This window comes from Anticarsia gemmatalis, chromosome 28 (assembly GCF_050436995.1).
Source record: "Anticarsia gemmatalis isolate Benzon Research Colony breed Stoneville strain chromosome 28, ilAntGemm2 primary, whole genome shotgun sequence".
NCBI lineage: Eukaryota > Metazoa > Arthropoda > Insecta > Lepidoptera > Erebidae > Anticarsia > Anticarsia gemmatalis.
This window is the reverse complement of record NC_134772.1, coordinates 5,141,367-5,158,824: the sequence shown is the minus strand read 5'-3', so window position 1 is coordinate 5,158,824 and position 17,458 is coordinate 5,141,367. Positions and strand designations below refer to the sequence as shown.

Here is a 17,458-nt window from a genome sequence, read left to right as displayed (position 1 = left end):
TTGTATCGGTTATCCGTCTCACCAGACTATGAGAGTGATGGAACAGAGAGTGTACCTGTGTATTGTGCACACACTTGGACACTATAAACAAAGTCCTGAACAGTTGGCTGGTATCCTTTTATTTAAAACCCATTACATATTATCTGTACAAGTCACAAGAGTTTAAAATCGTCAGTTGGCTGGTTTAATTGAAACTGGCCGCTGGCGAATATTGGCCAGAAGGACATTGCGTGTATGTATATATGTAAGTATGTATTTAGTAGGCCTACAAAGCACAGCGTCAAAGGGTTCATTTAACCTAAAATAGCTGTGGTCAATTTAGGTTCAATATCATTAAGATTGGTTACAAGCAATTGGTCAATAAAAGAACTATCATAATAGTGCAACGACCCAATGACATGAATATTTGGGGGACCGATAGCATAAACACGTCTTATATACTCTTTATGATATAAGTATGTATGAATCTATATAAGTACTAGCTGACCCGGCAAATGTTGTATTGCTATACAACCTGTAAAATAATTAACGCACATCCTGAAATTAGTTAGTTCAGAATCGGTAGCTGAATCCATCCCACTTCGTTCCAAAAAAAATTTTTTTTTGTTTAGAAATACTTGAAAGTTAGTTAATTGTAGACATTGTCTTCATAAATCACGTTTAAGTCATGTTTAGGTAGATACCTAGGTAGGTACGCCAGCGCTACTCGTGTGCGCCTGTGCGTGAGTGCGTAGGTTTATTGTGACCATAGAATTTGCGGGATATTTTAAAAACAATATGTTCCATAAACAAAATCTTCAATAATCAAATTATTATACGAGTACTGATGCATTAATTGTGAATGAAAAAGGATTTTCTTGTTGGGGTGTCTGAGGATGTGCGTTGTTTCCGTTACACGTTGTATATATAAAAAAAAAGTTTCACTGAGGTGTATGAAAAATATATGTTGGCCGATTCTCAGAACTATTCAATATGCTCGCAAAATTTCATGAAAATCGGTCAAGCCGTTTCGGAGGAGTATGGCAACGAAAGCTGACTCGCGCAACTTCGCTTGCGTCACATAAGAGAGAATGGGTCAAAATTTTCCCCGTTTTTGTAACATTTTTTACTGGTACTCTGCTCCTATTGGTCGTAGCGTGATGATATATAGCCTATAGCCTTTCTCGATAAATGGGCTACCTAACACTGAAAGAATTTTTAAAATCGGTAGTTCCTGAGATTAGCGCGTTCAAACAAACAAACTCTTCAGCTTTATAATATTAGTGTAGATGATGTCAAAAATGACACGTCTTTTGTTTTCATCAAATAGGAACATTAAATTCCAGTAATTTAAGGAATTTCACAGTTATTTAAATATAAGAGTAATGTCATTATTAAAACAAATAAACGTAATAACTATTGTGCATTGATTCATTGATTTGATAATGTAAATATATTTCAAATATTTTATATAAGATACTGGAATTTATATCCCACATGCGTAAACAACATCACGCTTGTTAATCCTTTAGGTGTAGTCAGAATTACATCCACATACTTACATGTATCCATAATATCACGCTTTTTTCCCATAAAGGTAGGCAAAGACCAAAGAACGCCACTTGGTACGATCCTTACAAACTTCCCTTGCTTCATTCACATACATACATGTTGTCATACAGGACCGCCGGTTACGAGTACTACGCACCTGACTTTTTTTAAGACATCGCCGATAGGATCTGTGTATTTCATTCTTTTTAAATACACCCACGTTTCGCCATTAACAATGTTAGTTCCATGTAATAGGGGGCGAGGCTATTGCTATATACCGGGCACGTAACTCCAGGCTACTATTGGGAATATAATAATCCGCGTGGTTTGTGACTTTCATCCTCTATTTTATCCCCTTGGGGGTAGAATTGATCAAAATCCTTTCTTAGCGGATGCCAACGTTATAACATCTACCTGCATGCCAAATTTCAGCCCGATCCGTCCAGTGGTTTGGGCTGTGCGTTGATAGATCACTAACCTCCGGTTTCTGAGTACATTTAGCGGTAGTTTATCTATTCAATAGAGTAAAAACTCATACAAAAAAAACGTTATTGAATAGATAAACTACCGCTAAATGTACTCAGAAACCGGTGGTAAGTCAGTCAGTCGCCTTTGAGTTGTATATAATATATTTAGATAGATTTACTAGCTGTTATTTCTTTTTGTCAACCATACACAATAGTCCCTATATATTATGATATAAATTGAGGATATCCTGCGCTAGGGCATAAGTACGTAATCGTTCAGGCCCTTATTTATTCTATTATAGGTCAGCTATTGATAATAGAGTATACTCACCTTAGTATTTGACGTATGAACGAAACTATATTCCGACCATTTCAAACGTGCGAACTAAGTCATGTCATTATATCGGAGACTCTCGCTCCCACTTACACATTGTCACATTACTATGATTCTTTTGATTATGACGTAGTGAGCATGTTTGTAACGACCGGAGTATAGTCACGTGAACCGTTAAATATGCGTTTTATTTCACCAAAGCGGCTCCTTTATTATTTACACTAGCTGACCAGCGCAACTTCGCTTGCGTCACATAAAAGAAAATAGGTCATAATTTTCCCCGTTTTTGTAACATTTTTACTGGTACTCTGCTCCTATTGGTCGTAGCGTGATGATATATAGCCTATAACCTTCCTCGATAAATGGACTATCTAACACTGAAAGAATTTTTCAAATCGGACCAGTAGTTCCTGAGATTAGCGCGTTCAAACAAACAAACAAACAAACAATCAAACAAACAAACAAACTCTTCAGCTTTATAATATTAGTATAGATTAGTATAGATAGCCATATTCTCCACTTCTGAATGACTATAAGCCATTGTGGCACAGTGGTTAAGTAGTCACACCTTTACAAGCAAGTCGAAAGGTCTCATCAGGGGTCTCTTTTCGAATTGAGCGAATGGCCTAGCTAGCTCTAATATGAGCATATTATTATTTCTAATATACACATAGCTTTGAAAAATCATTGGTGTGTTACCTCGGGTTTAAACCGTTGACTTCGAAATGAAATAGAATCCACAACCCCAGCACGATGAAGAATGGCAGCCCGGCTTTTGACGTGGCTTTACGACCGTTACCTTATTGACGAGATCCTGGGCGAACTTTCTACGTGCCATCCGAAGCACGGCGACGCTCGGTTCAAATGGCACTATGCTGTCACCCATCTATAGAATGTCCGCACCAAGGTTGCTTAACCCACTGATCGATTACTGGCCGATGAGCGCATCTAGCAAGTCGATCACCTCAACCACTGTGACAAAATATCACTTTTTGTCATACTGTCATTACATATAAAGAATTCAATAATAATGTGTTGTAAAATAAAAATGAAGGCTTTTAAAAAAATATATGTGACAATAAAATTGTTGGGAATTTACAATTACAACTTTATTTTATGACTAACTTCTGCCCGCGACTTCGTCTACGTGAAAAGATTTTTCAGTTTACCAATTTTATTAAAATCCCATTCAGTAGTTTTTGCATGAAATTAGGCCATCTCCTATTTTCCAAAATGGCGGGAGCCGATTTCCAAAATCCTCTCTTTATGCTCCTCTACACTTTCTAAGGAATGTTCATAGCAAATTTCAAGTTTCTACGCTTAGTAGTTTTGGCTGTGCGTTGTCCATCAGCCAGTCAGTAATGGAAGAGTTTTAATGCACGTTTGGCGCAGTGGTTAAAGTAAGTTAAAGTGGCGTTTGGTGTAGAGAGTTCGAATCCCACGTGTGACAAATCTTTAGAAGTATGTTAGTATGTTTATCAGTTATTTGGTTACCATAGTACAAGCTCTGCTTAGTTTGGAGTCAAATGACCGTGTGTGAGTTGTCCAATGATATTAAAAAAAGTTCTATATGTATATATTTTGATAGTGAAGATGGTATGATAATAATCGTTAATTATTATGTTCGTATTAAAGATGTAATTATACCGCGGTTTGGTTTAAAAGCATCAATGTCAACTTGTAATAAAATTTACAACGTTTTTTTGTGAAGAACATGTAATTATCAACTTCTCGTATTGAGTAGTGATGTATGACTGTCCATTAAAAGGTCGGGAGTTTGATTTCGGGGTCAAATGGTTGGGATGTTTTTATAAACGGTACTTTGTGTGTATATGTATATTATTGTATATAGATTATCAAGCTTGTTATACCCGAAGACTTAGGTAGAGGTGTACGAAATACACACACGTTTCGCCATTAACAATGTTAGTCCCATGTAATAGGGGGCGAGCCTATTGCCATAGACTGAGCACGATTTTTTTTCTTAAAAAGGACAACTCCCGCACTAAGAATTGCTCTTGTGTCGCGGGGACTTTTACAAACATACAAACAACGGACACAAAGTACAACCAGACCTGAAACTACTATTTCTGGATCGCACATATAAATAATTGCACCGCGTGTGAATCGAACCCACGTATTGAGAATAATCTATACTTCTATACTATCTATACTATACTAATATTATAAAGCTGAAGAGTTTGTTTGTTTGTTTGAACGCGCTAATCTAAGAAACTATTGGTCCGATTTAAAAAAAATTCAGTGTTAGATAGACCATTTATCGAGGAAGGCTATAGGCTATATATCATCACGCTACGACCAATAGGAGCAGAGTACCAGTAAAAAATGTTACAAAAACGGGGATTTTTTTTTCACTCTTTTGTTACGCTAACGAAGTTGCGCGGGTCTGCTAGTTTACCCATAAAAGTCTTTTCACGCGCTAGAAGATTTATAGAAGGCCTAGATTTTAGTGTTTAATAAATATCGTCTCGTGACCGATCATACAATCAACGAGAGGGGTCAACGGGGACCCCTGTTTACAAACTGTACCCATTCAAAACATACTCGTATAAAACTAGGCCGATTTTTTATGACTTCATTTTTTTAAAGTCATCCTGACCGTTTTCGTATGCGGCAGCCAGTTTTATTGAAACCAGTCAACTGTGCAGGACTTTGTTTATAGTGTCCAAGTGTGTGCACAATACACAGGTACACTCTCTGTTCTTTTACTCTCATAGTCTGCTGGAAAGACTAAACCGACACTACGACGACCGACTAGTGAGAGTTCTAGTGCAGGACTGACAGCTTTACGTGCTCTCCGAGGCACGGTCTACCACCTTAGCGTCCTAACTCCGGGCAATCTCTGATCTTTGAACAGAAATATCGGAGAACACCCTTTTGCCCGACCCGGGATTCAAACCCGAGATCTCTTGCGTCGCATACACTACCGAAAGCGCCGAACCGAATATGAGCGTAGCAAGCTTTGCCATACTCAGTAATACTATCACTAAGTACATAGTATAGAACAAAGTCGCTTTCCGCGGTTTGTCCCTTATGCTTAGCTCTTAAAAACTACGCAACGGATTTAGGCACGACTTTTTAATTTATAAAGTAATTCAAGAGAAAAGTTGATTTGCAGAAATTTTAAAGAACTTTTGTAAAATTACTTTGCGTTAAGCATAATTATATATAATACGGGATTCAAATCTGATACCTCAAAGGATATGTAAGTGGGGTTTTCCAAGTTATGTACATAATATAACTTGCCGTGAAGGAAAACATCTCAATCAGTCTTGCATATCTGAGAGTTCTTTAAACAATTGTTGAAGGGGTAAATAATAATAATGTCCTCTTAGCCGGTATCCGGCTACAGCGGCTAAGTTCATTAAAACCTACCGACATTGTTTATTTTGTCCAAGTGGGTGTAGAATACACAGGTACTCTTTATTTCTTCACTCTCATAGTCCGATGGAATGGACACGACCAATAAGCCCAGTAGCTCTCTAAAGAATGGAGGTCTATTTTCTCCGGGCGATTAGAAAATACTTTTTCCTTGTAGTTACTCCGTGTTTCGGAAGGCACACAAAATTGTGTTATGCTGGGGCTACATTAGCGGGCTATGGCGAATATTCGTGTTAACGCGATGAATGTGGCCGGGTTCATCGTGTCATCGCGTAGTATTCGGGCGAAGACGATGTAGTATCGAGGAGCTGTCGGTAAACTGGCGCGAATCAAAGGGATTTGTCGCGCCAATATTCGCTTAGGTGGCTACATCTACGTCAATTCAGTGTCGTCCAGACTTTGAAGCGAGACGGACGTGCATTTAATTTTTAAATATAATGCAAAGCCACTATTTCCTCCATTTTTAATTTACCGCTCACGTCTCCGCACAACAAACTGAACAGCACAAGGCACGATGCATCGCGTCAACTCGACACGAATCTTCGCCCGCCTTAATGTAGACAAGAACATCGCCCATACCCGAACACGATGTTTTTGTCGCGCCAACACCATACGAATCTTCGCTCGCTAATGTAGCCCCAGCATTACGGAGGGCTATCGTGTTATAACCCAGGTACCTATTTGGGTTGGTTTAAACTGCCTCTGTGGCGCGGTTGGTAGTATATGCGACTGCGGTGCGAGAGGTCTCGGGTTCGAATCCTGGGTCGGGCCAAAAAGTCTTTTCTGAGATTTTCTGTTAAGAATTTCTTAGAGATTGCCCGGAGTTAGGAAGTTGAGGTCGAAGACCTCCGTGCCTCGGAGAGCACGTAAAGCCGTCGGTCCTGCGCCTGACCTCTCACTGGTCGTGTCGGTTATCCGTACCACCAAACTATGAGAGTGATGGAATAGAGAGTGTACCTGTGTATTGTGCACACACTTGGACACTATAAACAAAGTCCTGCACAGATGGCCAGTTTCAATGAAACTGACCGCCGTAGCCGTATATCGGCTAGGTTGACATTATTATTATTTTGGTTATGAAGGTCCGATAGACAGTTGCTTCTTGTAAAATACTGGTATTCAGCTGCATCCAGTGAGACTAGAGGCCGACTCTAATATAGTTGGAAAAAGGCTAGGCTGATGATGTGATTAAAACCTGAGATACGTGGATATAATAGTTCCAAGTCCATTATCTTAACTTACATACATACCTACATAGAAACAAACAAACAAACATACATACATAAAATCACGTCTTCTGTCCATAGCGCTAGCCACTTGGTACGATTAACATAAGATAATGATATTATTTTGCAAATATGGGTACAAAATATTTTACAGGCTCTTTACAAACTTCCCTCGCCTCATTCACATCCATACATCTTGTCTTACTACAATAAATATTAACATAATTAAGTGTTGTTTTAACTATAAATACACATAAGTATTTCCTTCCATGTAAAGTGCAAGCAATGCCAACGGCGACGTCCTTTCATTGTCGACATATTGTCATTTTAATAACTAGTATTGTTTTAGTATTACTTTGTGTGTACAACAAATGGATTTATGTAGGTCTAGCTAGCTTAAACACGCGGCTTGCTACGTGTTGTTTCGACTTTATATACATACTAGCGGACCGACAGACGTTGTCCTGTCTACACGTTACAAATAAATTAAAAATTAATTAAAAGACATTGTCCAGCGGACAAAATTGTGAATCTAAACCATTCTCAGATCCCCTTGAACATACACAAAAAATTTCGTGAAAATCGGTCCAGTCGTTTAAGAGAAGTTCAGTGACATACACACTTACAGAAGAATTATATATATAAAGATGAATAATATCATAAGTAACTATTTTAGAATGTTTACCTATCAGTTAATTGGTTACCGTTGCACAAGCTCTGCTTAGTTTGGAATCAGATGAATACGAGACACATGTACAATAAACTTTTTTTTCCAAACCGGGATTCGAACCCGGCCTTTTCTAAAACACCCTGGTTTTCGCGTACAAACAGACATACATATTTTTAGTAAAATTTATGTAAAGATACAAAATGACCTCATTTCAAGTGTGTAACGACCTCTATGGTATTGTATTACTAGTGAAGACATTTACATGAAAAGCGAGAACTAAGGTCTCAGGTTCGAATCCCAGGCGAAGACATTAGGCCTTACATCTGTGGTACTACTGAACTCGCTGGTTTAAATCCTGAGTCATGAAATTGTCAGGTGTCTCAATAGCTCCATTAAAATTACCGATGTCAATTTACTATCGGAATAGACTAGCCCTATTTCTTAATTAATTTTGAGCAATTCTTAGTGCGAGAGTTGTCTTTTAAAAGGAAATTATGTATGTATGTATGTATGTATAAAAATGTCATCCACACAAAACTCGGAAGTAGAATGCCTATCTATACACTGGGTCAATGTCAGCTATAAAACAGATTACAAGGTTACTATGCAAAATATTAAATAATATTCTAACTGTATATTAATTGTGAATTAATCTATACTAATATTATAAAGCTGAAGAGTTTGTTTGTTTGTTTGTTTGAACGCGGTAATCTTAGGAACTAGTAGTCCGATTTAAAAAAAGTGTTCAGTGTTACATAGTCCATTTATCGAGGAAGGCTATAGGCTATATAACATCACGCTACGACTATAAGGAGCGAAGCAGCAACGAAAAATGTTACAAAAACGGAGAAAATTATGACCCATTCTCTCTTAAGTGATACAAGCTAAGTTACGCGGCTCAGCTAGGATTAAATAATATTCGAACTGTATATTATTAAATTTACTACGAATAGTGAATTAATTATAACATATAAGCGGACTTAGAATAACAGATTCTATCTATTTAATCTATCTATCGTATGGTTAGTGGTCAATCTAGTGTCAAAGTTCTTCAAGCCGCCAAGCCTCTGACATGACTAATGACTGTTATCTTAATTGACAACCACCGGGACCGAGTTTTTACGTGCCCTCCGAAGCACGAAAACGCTCAGTTCAAATACCACTATGCGGTCACCCATCTATGGAATAATGCCAACGGTTGCTTAATCCACATGAATAAAAGATCCACAAATAATTGTTTCGGGAAAAAAGCAGAAAGCTTTTTCGCCAGACCCAGGATTCGAACCTCAGACTTCTTCGCAGCATTCGTATACACTACCGGATGCGCGACAGAGGCAGTCAATACTTCATATTATTCCATTTATAACACACAACTATCATAATTTTTAAAATAACAAAAACTATATTAAGATCTTTAAAAACCAAAAAAATAAAAACAATTGAACAAAATGTGAGAAAACGCGAATTCAGTAAAATAAAAATTAAATTATTTTTGTAAAAAAGGACATAATTTAAAATAATTACTGAAATAATAAAGATAATTTTCGCATTAATTATTTCAGTTTAAAATTGAAGATGATTTTTGAAAAATTATATCCTACTCATATTGTAAATGCGAAAGTTTGTGAGAATGGATGTATGCATATTTGTTACTCTCTCACGAAAAAACTACTAAACGGATTGGAAAGAAATGTTGTACACAGATAGTTTATAACCTAGACAACACATAGGATACTTTTTACTCTAGGAAATGCATTCACGCGGACGAAGTCGCGAGTCGAAACTAGTTATTCATAATTACATTTTGAGATTAAGATATATTCGTATTTAAAATAAATGTAAAATTCCTGCCTCACTGTTAGTCACATGTCATCTTGTACGAGTACAATGAGAGAGCCTTAAGTATTCTTGCGTTGCGATCCTTTAATAACTGTTTAAAGAACTCTCATGCAAGGTTTCATCTCGATGTTTTCTTCACCGTTAAAACAAGTGATTAGTTATTTATATATCTAACAAGAGGCCGCCCACCACTTCGTCTGCGTGGAATCCCCTCTTGTGTGAATCCCAATCCCTCGGGAACTCCAGGATAAAAAGTAGCCTATGTGTTATTCTGGGTCTTCAGCTACCTACATACCAAATTTCGTTGTAATCGATTTAGTAGTATTTGCGTGAAAGAGTAAACTATACATACTTACAAACTTTCGCATTCATAATATTAGTAGGATACATAATAAATATTTCTGATATTTCTAATTTTAACTACCATACCATACATACGTACATAAATAAATAAATATATAAATATCATTGGACAACTCACACACGGTCATTTGATTCCAAACTAAGCAGAGCTTGTACTACGGTAACCAAATAACTGATAAACATACTTATATACTTCTAAATACATACTTATATAGATAAATTGACATAAATAGAAACACACGAAATCAAGCCCATTTTCTCATAAGTTTACCCAAAGACTAAAGAAATAATACAAACCACACAACAGCTCAAATATGCTAAAGTTTGTGATTCCATTTGATAATGCTTAAAAGAGGACAAATCGTTTCAACGCTTTCAGTCGTGTGACGGACACGCCAGCGCATGGACGTCCATTCGTTCTTAAAATACCGTGGTTATAGTGTACGTGTTGTATAGTGTTTCAAAATATAAAATAATTAAAATAAGTTTTTCAAAAAACAAAAATATTTTTTCTGAAATATAATTTTTTTTTTTGGTGATTTTTGGGATTACATTTTTGAAATTGGATTATTTTTGTGTGTTCGGTGGTTTTTTTTAATTTAAGGTTGGTATTTTTTTTTGTTTTTGGTGTATTAGTGTCTGAAATATAAATATTAAGTCTAAAAATAATTATGTTGGTTCTGGTTATAATTAGTTTAAAAAATACGCTTAAATAAATATTATAGGGATTTAAAATATAGTATATATAGTATAATAATATATTATATCAATGATAATATACTTGAATTATCTTTGAATGACATAACATAGTTACCTAATGCATAAGCTGATAAGGACTTTCAATTGAAAATTGAAGTAATTCCCTTAAATAATATATATCATATTTATAGTAAAAAAGTAAATTATATTTTCAAATCAATAGTTCATCTAGTAGATGACATAATAATATAAATATTTCTGCCAAAAAAATGTATTCTTTTCTTTACCGATGAGTGATAGAACAAATTGCATTAAAAAAATATGTATATTTAACATTTTTTGTAAATGGTCAATAATATTTTGAAATTAATAATAATTCATCTAGTAGATGACATAAAAATAATTTTGCCAAAAAATAAAAATTTAATATTTTTATTTATTTTTCCCTTCGGTTTCCCCACTGCTGGGCGTCCCAAACGATTAATAAAAGAAAAAAACTACTAGTATTAAAGAACAATATTTTATAATATTTCTTTATAATTTTCTTCTTATCGTATGGTCAGTGGTCAACCTAGTGTCAAAGTTGTTATAGTATGTAGGTAATAAAAATTAGACCAAAATTGTATTTGAAGTTAATTACTTATTTACAATAATAATTATGATATCGTAAACTGGTAAAGTACCCGTAATTAGAGGTTATCGTTACTTAAGCGAAAGTTCCAATCATTCTAATAATATAAACTAGCGGCCCACTCCAGCATCGCTCGGTTTGAAAAGTTATTTTTCTCATATTATAAACTTTCCTCTAAATCACTCTATGTATTTTTATATCGTATGGCTAGTGGTAACATGATTTTTAACCGACTTCAAAAAAGGAGGCGGTTCGCAATTCGTCGCGATGTTTTTTTATGCTGAACACGTCCTGTGCTAATGTGCTAGCGAACTTATCGCTCCAACAACGAAAAATTCTTCTTCTTATCGTATGGTTAGTGGTCAACTTAGTGTCAAAGTTGTTCAAGCCGCCCGAAGGCCTTTGACATGGCTTAACGACTGTTATCTTAATTGACAACAAAGACCGATTTTTAACGTGCCTTCCAAAGCACGGAGACGCTTAGTGGATGCCTACGTTATAACATCTAAACTAGTCCCAAAAATTAAGGGATATAAAAAAAGAATCCAAATTTTTGGGTGATTTTCAACAAGCTGTAACTCCGAGGAAAATGGTCGTACAGAAAAAATAAAATAAACAAATTGTAGCTTCAAGTGTCTAATTTTTAGATATGACCATGAAAATTTTTTGTCACGGCCAGGTCTGGAGAAATCCAACGAAAACTACCAAAAAAAATTTTTTCAAAATTTTTTCCCTCCTAAAAAAAGGTCCACGGGCTTCAAAAATTTTTTTTTGATTCTTTCGTTCTAAATTTCTTTTAGAAAATTTAATCCTCTTTAATTTGCCGTATTCAAAAAGCCTGTACGACGATTTGCCACGGAGTTATCGTCAATCAAAGCAAAAAAGTTATTTTTGACTTTGATATTCAATAACTCCGGAAATAATGATCGTACAGGAAATCAAAGGAGGGTTTTGAAAACTGCACAATATTCTCTATAAGAAAATGTAAACATCTTCTAAGAAAAAAAAAATTTTTGAATTGAAACCTCGGACTGAAAAAAAGACAAAAATTCGCGAAATTAAGGATATTTGGATAACTTGGTATAACTTTGGATAAAATCGATGAACGAAGAATATAATCGGTAATTTTTCAACCTCAAAGTGTCCCCTAATATCCCTCAAAAATTCAAAGCGCTGCGATTTTTTTTTCATTGTGCCCCGAAGCTTCAAATTCTTTGTTGTTGCAAAAATCACCATTGTGAGCAATTTTGTGATTTTTATTCATTTTTTTAATAAACATTTTTTTTCTCTCTAAAATCTTTATTTTTTCGATTAAAAATCAAATCGCGTGCCTATGCTCACTCCACGACATCGTCGAGCCCGATTGGCTTATGCGCATGACCATCACGATTGGGGTCGTAGACAGTGGACCAGTGTCTTATGGACTGACGAATCTCGATTTTGACTTCATGGCAGCGATAGACGATCTCTCGTTTTGCGATTTGCTTTTTAATCGAAAAAATAAAGATTTTAGAGAGAAAAAAAAATGTTCATTAAAAAAATGAATAAAAATCACAAAATTGCTCACAAAGGTGATTTTTGCAACAACAAAGAATTTGAAGCTTCGGGGCACAATGAAAAAAAAATCGCAGCGCTTTGAATTTTTGAGGGATATTAGGGGACACTTTGAGGTTGAAAAATTACCGATTATATTCTTCGTTCATCGATTTTATCCAAAGTTATACCAAGTTATCCAAATATCCTTAATTTCGCGAATTTTTGTCTTTTTTTCAGTCCGAGGTTTCAATTCAAAATTTTTTTTTTCTTAGAAGATGTTTACATTTTCTTATAGAGAATATTGTGCAGTTTTCAAAACCCTCCTTTGATTTCCTGTACGATCATTATTTCCGGAGTTATTGAATATCAAAGTCAAAAATAACTTTTTTGCTTTGATTGACGATAACTCCGTGGCAAATCGTCGTACAGGCTTTTTGAATACGGCAAATTAAAGAGGATTAAATTTTCTAAAAGAAATTTAGAACGAAAGAATCAAAAAAAAATTTTTGAAGCCCGTGGACCTTTTTTTAGGAGGGAAAAAATTTTGAAAAAATTTTTTTTGGTAGTTTTCGTTGGATTTCTCCAGACCTGGCCGTGACAAAAAATTTTCATGGTCATATCTAAAAATTAGACACTTGAAGCTACAATTTGTTTATTTTATTTTTTCTGTACGACCATTTTCCTCGGAGTTACAGCTTGTTGAAAATCACCCAAAAATTTGGATTCTTTTTTTATATCCCTTAATTTTTGGGACTAGTGTACCTGCATGCCAAATTTCATTCCGATCTGTCCAGTGGTTTGTGCTGTGCGTTGACAAATCACTATGTCAGTCAGTCAGCTTTGAGTTATATATATTTAGATATTGATTATTGATGTAGTAGATAGTATATAGGTGAATAAATGAGTACATACTCTTGAAAGTTACATAAAAATTATAAAAATCTGTGTGTAGTATTTTCGTAAGTGCTTCAACTTTATTTATCAATGTATGTTACGCTTATCAGGCTTATCTATGGTATTTTGATGATAACTGCGGTATTACCCGGTGATACTGGACTTTGTGTTGCATACTGGAGGTCTAGGTTTTACACCCGGGTGAAAAAAATAACGAAATTATTTTAACCGACTTTAAAAAAGTAATTAATTCGTTGCATTAAATCAATTTAGAAGTTTCTTTTTTAATGTTTTTTCACGGATTTGAGTGCTATAATAGTTCGGATTCCAGGTAAATAATCCAGAAATTAGTTCTATAGAAATTATCAGTGGTTGTATTTAAAATCCTTTTATAAGTATTAATATGAAAGTTTGTTATTACAGACAGATGTATAGTATATTACAATTGTATCCCGTGGGAATTTTGATCCCATCGATGCCATACAAACTTTGTCCCAGCAATTACAAACATACTAGAAAAATAATTATCCAATTTAATTTATTTAAAAAAATGGTTTATATTTTTTTTATTTATAGTAGTAATAAATACGTAAATCTCCACACAGTCTTTACCTGACTCAGGAATAAAAACAATAGTCATCATACATCATTTTCCGCACTGAATCATAAAACAATGAGATCTTATCATAATTTTTTTGTAGTTTATGATGCATATTTATTAGAATATCGGCATACAATCATGATTATTACAAAAATCATGATTTTTGTCATACATTTTATGACTAACTTTATATTTATTTAATCATATCTTCGAAATAACCCAGGTAACTGTGTAGTGGAGGTCAGATAGACAGTCGCTCCATGTAAAACATTGGTATTCAGCTGCATCCGGTGATACTGGAAGCCGACTCCAACTTAGTTGGAAGAAAGGCAAAGCTGATGATGATAATTTTTGATAAGAAAGTAATGTTTCATAAACTTATCATCAGTGTCTTGATAGTGCATACGACTGCTAATTACAAGTTCCTGGATTTGATTCTCTCCGGATTTTCCTAATTTCTCTTGAAATGTTCTCAATAGTCGCTCGGAATTTGATAGTAATATAATACTATAGACTCGCTTTCTTTTACATGGGAGTAATACTGAAAATAGCAAAACGTTGATGTATTTCATATACACCTCTGCTTACACCTTCGGGTAACACACGTATGTTGTTACAGAATAAAATATTTTCATAAATTTTAATTCTTTATTTTTATAAGAATTCGCGGCCCTAAGCGCTGTATAAGCAATATAGTGATTACCTTAACTACTATGCCAAGGATCTTCTTTTATAAACCGAGTTAATAAGGTTAATCAATAAAACTAACAACAAGCGGTTGAAAACTGGTTGCGAACTAGTTTCAAACCAGTTGCTAACCAGTTTCAAAGGATGTAAACTATTATTACTTGCAATTATTATAATTTCCCGACTGACGCATTGTCGGAGATTCTTTTATAAAGTACTCTAGTTCACTCGTGCGGTTTACCTCACACACTTTACCCCTGGTTTCTGAGTACATTTAGCGGTAGTTTATCTATTCAATAGCGTTTTTTTAACTTTATTTTTAACAATGTTAGTCCCATGTAATAGGAGGCGAGACTATTGTCATATACCGGGCACGTTACCAAACTCCGGGTTACTATTGAAAATGTTCTACTAATAATAATATGTAGCATTTTGCTCAGCGCGAAAATCGAACCCACGACTTAATATTACTATAGAAAATGCAGTCTAGTGGTGAGAATACTGGCATTCACTGGGCTTAAATCGACAATGTTCAGTGGTTTAACTATTACAATTAATATCGCAATTAACTCTTCCATTAATGACGACTATTTAAGTATATGCATCCGTGGATGGGTGACCATCCTATACATATCGAGTACCTCCGTGTTTCGGAAGTGAAATTGTGGGACCCGGCTGCCATTTTCGAAGATTTTTGACACTCGTTAACGTCGTCAGAAGCTCGATTAAAAATACTATGCCAGTTTAAAATAATTGAAATCTATATAGGTATATAAAAATGAATTGCTGTTCGTTAGTCTCGCTAAAACGCGTGAACGGCTGGACCGATTAGGCTAATTTTGAAAATGCGCGGTATTAAATAAAAACAAGAAAGCGTGAGCGGAGCTGCAGGACAGTAGTATAGGATAATATTTTGACTTAATTTCACGTGACTTATGTGACGTAAATAGGTAAATATATTGTCAATTTTATCTATACTTATAATAAATCTGTAGAGAGGTAAATTCTGTACATTGAATATATTTAAAAAAAAACCAATGGGGGATGTTTAGTAACGGATACTGATACCGAATCTGCAATTTATAATTTTCTTTTCTGTCTGTCTGTCTGTCTGTCTGTCCTCCGTCTGTATGTGTCGCTATCACGTAAAAACTACCGGATAGAATGCACTGAAATTTGGTATATGCATAGAATAAGTAGTGGAGCAATTTTATTACTTTTTATCGCATAAAATTGTTTAATTTTCTAGAAAATTGCAAATATGTAGTAAAAATCGTAAACAGGTAACATAAAAATATAGGCGATAATTTTGACATGTTTATTAAGTGTTGCTGTGGCGCATTGGTTTATTGTTCCGCTAGCAATCATTTTGGTGTGGGATCGAACCTCATCGGAGACAATACTTTTTGTGACTGTTTTACGTTTCAAAGTACTTTTTAAACATTTTCTATGGATTTTGTTTAGATTTTTGTGGAAATTGATATAAATTTTATTTCATAGTGCATTATTTTATTTGGGATCAAACCTCATCGGATACAATGACTTTTTGTGACTGTTTTACGATTCAAAATACTTTTTTAGTATTTTTTAAACATTTTGGGTAGATTTTTGTATAAGTTAATATTAATTTTATTTCATAGTGCATTATTTCATATGAACCTGAGTTTACATATAGGTACACATAATAGATGGCGTTGCAATCCATTTTATTTCAAAGTGCATTATTTCATATGAACCTGAGTTTACACATACACGTCATAGATGGCGTTGCAATCCATTTTACAACATGCACCAAACTTATTTGTTTTTGTTTTATTTATTTTTTTAAATTATGTCAATCATAAATTTTATGCATTATGTATTATATGACGACAGGTAAAATTAAATTACTTACAATGTCTTATGAATATAAAATTATGGTTAACGCGGCGCTCGCGCCGGCCGCATCTTCGTAGATACCTACATGATTTTTCGCGGGTGAAGAACTTTAGCGCGGTTCCATACGCGTACGCTACATAGCAGGTAGGTACGCGGGCGCCGACAGGAACATGAGAGAAGACGGGTACGGACAGAAGGATAGGTCAAAGCGAAAAAGTTGTTAAAGCATTTTCATGTAGGTAGGTATATTATTTTGAAAGTATCTAGGTCTAAGTGAGCTGCAACGAATGCAACAGCACGGCATTCACGCGCGCGGAGCCGCACGGGTCAGCTAGTTTTAAATAATATTAAGAAATGTTAATAAGTAGGCAATGTAAATATTTAATTCCATTGTTTTGGTCATTGATATATTGTTTAACATGTTATTTAAACGACATACGGTAAATAGACGTGTATATTTAAATTTATCTAATATTATAAATGCGGAAATTTGTTTTTCGGCCTGTGCTATTTTTGCGGCTTAATGCTTAACCGATTTTCATAAATATTGCATGAATATGTATTGAAAACCTAAAGGCAAGTACTAGTATTGATATTGAGTTTTTAGTTTTCGTTTAATCACGCAAAAAATAGCAAGAATCACATAGTTTGGTAATCAAAACTCAGTATGGGATGGACGGTATGTTTAATATGGTCACCCA

At 34.8% G+C, this 17,458-nt stretch overlaps 1 protein-coding gene across 2 annotated transcripts in view; it reads left to right on the top strand.

Moving 5' to 3' along the window:
• LOC142984745 (putative fatty acyl-CoA reductase CG5065) overlaps positions 1–17,458 on the top strand; it is a 74,860-nt gene that overhangs the window by 7,164 nt on the left and 50,238 nt on the right. Inside the window, exon 1 of one of the 2 annotated variants that reach the window (XM_076132504.1) lies at positions 10,202–10,435. The exons of the other annotated variant lie outside the window; for it this stretch is intronic. The gene's annotated coding sequence lies outside the window, so the exon portion shown is untranslated. Of the gene's footprint in view, positions 1–10,201; positions 10,436–17,458 lie in introns of those variants that run through there. 2 annotated transcript variants of the gene reach the window in all.